General features: G+C 57.5%; 1 long non-coding RNA gene across 1 annotated transcript in view; it reads left to right on the top strand.

Annotated features, from left to right (window-relative positions):
- The first annotated feature begins 3,738 nt into the window (after positions 1-3,738).
- Positions 3,739-4,674, top strand: part of LOC112484710 — a 3,631-nt gene continuing 2,695 nt past the window's right edge. Inside the window, exons 1-2 of the long non-coding RNA XR_003048124.1 lie at positions 3,739-4,106; positions 4,368-4,492. This is a non-coding gene — a long non-coding RNA (uncharacterized LOC112484710). The remainder of the gene's footprint in view (positions 4,107-4,367; positions 4,493-4,674) is intronic.

The following is a 4,674-nucleotide window of genomic DNA, read 5'->3' as shown; positions in this document are numbered from 1 at the left end:
CCTCTGCAGCCCTCGTTCAGCCTGGCTTCTTTACCGAACGTGACGATTTGGGGCTTCACGTTGTGGCCGGTGTCACTGACGCGTCCCTCGTTGGTGCTGGCGGGATTTCGCCGTCTGCGGATACGCGGCCGTCTGTGTGTGGCCGTGCGCTGTGTTTCTGTGTTTGGCTGGTACGGGGCTGCCTTAAATATTTTCGCGGCCATCGTGGTTCTCAAACGGTCAGGTGCCGGACCCCGCAGAGCTTGTCGGAGCAAGATTCGTGCATTCGTGGGTATCAGGCGGGGCCTGGACTGTGGTTCCCACGAGCGCCCAGCGCTGCCGGCCCAGACTGCGCAGCCGTAGGGACCCTGCCTCGGGGAGGCCTTTGCGAGTGGCGGTGGCTGCGGCTCTGTAGTCACTTGTTCCCGATACGTCCCCACTAGACCTTTTCTCGTCTCGTGGCGCTCGTGATTTTTATCGCCAAGGTCCGCCCATGTGTGTGGTCAAATGTGTCTGTCTTTTCCTTTTGGCTTCTGGGTTTGGCTTCTTCACGTCAAAGGCTGATACCTGGAATCGTTTGGGGGTTGGTCGGGCGCAGATGTCACCAAAACGGCAGCCATGGTGTCCCCATCGACAGGGGTCTGCCTTCTTTGGACCCAGGTGGGGCAGGCTGGGGCCCGGGCCCTGTGTCGGGCTCCCGGGTGTGGCTGTGTCCCCTGGGGCGTTGTGGGGAGCGCGGCCGCTGCTTGCCTGGCCTCTCACGGGGGACAAAATCTCTCCGTCCCCACCCCCGCCCCCTCCGAACCAGCACACGGATCTGATCTTCGTTTGCTTTTCAGGAATATCGCGTATGGGGCAGCAGCTAGACGCGCTCTCTGCAGCCATGTGCTGCCTTCGCCAGAGCATTTTTCATAATAATAATAAGGAGCGAGGAAAGATGCTACCTTTATCTTAGAGAGGAAGCTTAAGTTCCCGCGAACGATTCTTTCCGCAAAGGCGTCTTCGTCCATTTGATCGTGCACTGCGGGGTCTCCGCACCCCGCCCCTCGCCCCTCGCCCGTTCTGTCACACGGCCTCGGTCATGACTTCTCCTCGCTCGGTTTTGACCTCAGCATCTTTGGCCTTCAGAGTCTTTCCTCGGGATGCTGGCGGCCGATCACCACGCAGGAGTCCCGCGTCCTCACGCAGACTGACTTGCCGAGCTGGGTCACTGTGTGAGCATTGTCAGTGACGGCACCGTCGTGTCTTCGTCACTTAGTCTTTATTTAATGGGACAGTTTTATTGAGATGCTGTTCACACAGCCGGCAGCTCGTTTGCAGTGTATGTAATTCGGAGTTGCGTGGTGGTTTTGCAGAGCCGGGCAGTCATGGGTGCTGGGTGATGCTCGCGTCACGCTGAGAAGGAGCCCACACCTGTGCAGACGTCACTGCTCGCTCCCCCGCCGCCCCCGGCCCCCGGCGGCCCGCGGTCTGCTGCTTCTCCAAGTTCATCTTCTCCCCCGTTTCTCATAAATGGGGCCATGCTGTCCGTGGTCTTTCTTGTCTGACTTCTTTGCCGTAACGTTTTTGGGGTTCCCCCGTGTCGGAGCGTGGGTCGTCCCAGTTCCTCGGTACCCGTCTTGTGGGAACGGGGAGCAGTCTGGGAAGGCTGGGGCTCAGGGGTGTCGAGGTGGAAGAGAGTCACGGGCTGGGGTCCCCTCAGACGACGTGGGGGGCGAAGACGGTTCACAGCTGGAGCCTCTGACGCCAGTTCAGGTCCGATCTGGCATCCATGGTGATCTTCTCTCATTTTGCCTTGTCCTTCCTTTCCTGCAAAGATCAGCACAGGAAACCGTTTGGTCACTTAAAGCGGAACCTGGGGACCCGTCTCTTGGCCTGCTCTTTTGGGTGGGGTCTTGCGAGGCCCTTTCATAGGAAGAGAGAGAGGTAGCACGGTTGGATTTCCCGAGGGGGTGGTCTGGGGACCCTTGCATCCCTGAGGTCGTGGGGTTCCAGCCACACTTCGGCTGCTTTCCGGGGCTTCCCCAAAGCCACAGCCCTGGCGTACGCCGTAACAGAATCGTAGTGTTGTTTGCTGTCCCGTGTTTATAAACCTCCTTACCGTTCCCCGGTCAGGTGGGAGGTGACGGATGGTGGCCTTTCTGTGCCATCCGCAGGCCACGACCCTCTGGGACATTGTCTTATAACAAAGAGCTTTTCGGTGAGGCCGAAGTCACGTGCGTTTTCGACGTTCATCTCATAATCGACTACGAGTCTCTCGTTGCTGTGACAGGTGACCCCGGACTAACTTACCGGCTTGAACAGTCGAGGTCATTGTCTTGCAGTTCTAGAGGGCAGACATCCGAAGTGGGTCTCACGGTGTCGCCAGGGCCTCCTGTTCTTCCCCGGAGCTCTCAGGGAAGAGCCCTTTCCTGGGGTATGTTTTTGCCCCAGTCCAGAGGTCGTCCGAATTCCTTGGCTTGCGGCCCCTTCCCCACCTTCGAAGCCAGCACTGGGCCGCCCCTCCCTCGTCCCATCTCCCTGAGGACTCAGCCTGGACAGTTTCCCCACTTTTAAGGGCTCGTGTGGTGACATCGGGCCCACCCGGATCATACAGGGTCGAGTCCGCATCTCGAGATTCTTAACTTCGTCACATCTGCAGAGTCTCTTTGCTATGGGAGGGGTGCCGGGGTGAGGACGTGGACATCTCTGGGGGCTGTTAGGCTGCTCGCTGTATCGATTGTCTTCAAGGAGAGACTCATTTTTTTTGTTTGTTTGTTTGTGTTTGTGTCGGTCTGTTCCTCTGTAACCTGCAGACTTTGTTTATTTATTTAATATTTGCTGATTGTCTCTCAAATAACTGAGAATCCAGGGTGCCATAGAGTCATTTGGTTTGTGGGCGTCCCTTTCAGTGAGGTGCAGCCACTGTCTGAGTCTGTGAGCACAGCCAGAGGGGGTTCTGTCTGACCTGGGGTTGTTGGTGGAGCTCGGAGACCTCTGGACCCTCCCTCTCTCCCACAGCCTCCGCGGTCTGGGGGCGTTTGGGGGAGTCTGCCACAACCATTCCCTCGGCTTAGCGTCTCTGAGTCCCAGGCGTCTGTGGGAAAGATCACCACGATAGCAGACGCCGTGGGTGGGGCCCGGCCCCCAGAACTTCGAAGATACCCCATGTACCTTTAGGGGACGTGAATTGCTGGCTAATGGAGGATGACAAGTAGGGTTAGAGACAAAAGAGTCACAATAACGTCCGCTTGGGAATCAGCGTTTCGGTTCACAAATGTTTTGGGAGTGTATCAGTCAGCTTTCTGGCCCACCGATGTTGCGTAACAAACATCCCCCCTGCCCCCCCCAAGTTCAGAGGCTTACAGCAACAAGCACGCGCTTCCTGCTTATGAGTCATCGCGCCGGCTGGCTCCCCTGGGCTGTGCGGGGTGGAATCAGGTAGGCCCAGTCGGGTTTGGGGCTGGATTTAGGGCTGAACCACGTCCATTCCGAGGCCGGCGGGTTCCTGAGGCTCATCATGGTGCTTCTCCCACCTGTTGTAAGAAAAAGCCCCGCCAAGCTATGCGGACGCATTTAAAATGTCCGCCCGTCACAGCCACTACCCGCCTGTTGTCCAGAGCAAGTAACAAGGTCAGGTCCAACATCCGTGTGTAGGGGGCAGGTCTGTTCTAGTTGGGAGGGCTTGGCAGCCAAGGGGAGCAGACGTATATTTGTATGACGGGGAGGCAGGGGAGGGAAGGAGTGGGGTTTGTGAGGGAGGGAGGGTGACCCCGGGAGGGAGGGTGACCCCAGTGGGCAGGACTGCACACGCCCAGTTGCATCCAGGAGAACGAGCTCCGTGGGAGGGTGATCCTGGCACCTAGTGGATGGAGACCGGGGTCAGTCATGCTAAACTTCTCATAATACACCAAACAGCCCCCGTGTCCCCCCCACAGGAATTATCTGGCCCACGGGTCGGGAGCTGAGAAGCCCGGCAGGAAGGCAGTTTCCAGGTGATTCCGGGCGCTTGGAGGTTTGCGAGCCGCAGCTTGCATGACTGTCTCCGTCGGAAGGGGAGCTGGCAGTTCTGTCCGTTTACAGACGGCAGAGAGGAGCTGGGGAGGAGGGCGTGGTGTCGTGTCTCGGAGGTGACGGCTGTGTGACAGGTAAACAGCAAGGTCTTCGCGCGATCTCGAGGAGTCCTGTGGCTTTTTATCATTTGCTTTGCCGTTGACCAACTTTGTGAGCTTTACTAATTCTTTACTCTGGCCCAGCCTAATAAAAACGGACCGTTTATTTAGTGTTGAAAAATCTGTTTTTTATTAGATCTCCATTATGAGCTTAGTGTGTGTTTTTTTTTTCTTTTCCTCCAGGGGGCCTGTTGCCAGCTCTTTCTTGTAAGCATGTGTTTTATTTTTCCTCACCAGTGAGATCGCACGTTCTTGACAGCAGAGATCGTGCTTGAAGTTTCCTCCCCGCGTTGACAAGGATGCAGAGACGGCGTTGACCGGGCCGTTGCTCACGGTGTCCGCTGCAACGCAGGTTGTGCTCGGTGTGTAAGGCTCACGCGTCAGGCCGGCTTTTATACCTTGCTGTAAATGCTGCTGCCGTCCCTCGGGGCCTGGTGGCGAGCGGGCTGCTCTCGGTGGCTTTGCAGAAAAAAGGAAGCTTTGCCCTCGCGAGCGGAAGGGAGCCTGTCCTGCAGACTCCGATGGCCTCTTTTGCTCCTCCTGG

The sequence above is a fragment of the Pteropus alecto genome, unplaced genomic scaffold (genome assembly GCF_000325575.1).
Source record: "Pteropus alecto unplaced genomic scaffold, ASM32557v1 scaffold18, whole genome shotgun sequence".
NCBI classification, from domain to species: Eukaryota; Metazoa; Chordata; class Mammalia; order Chiroptera; family Pteropodidae; genus Pteropus; species Pteropus alecto.
Note: the sequence above shows the minus strand (reverse complement) of the source record. Positions and strands in the feature narration are given on the sequence as shown.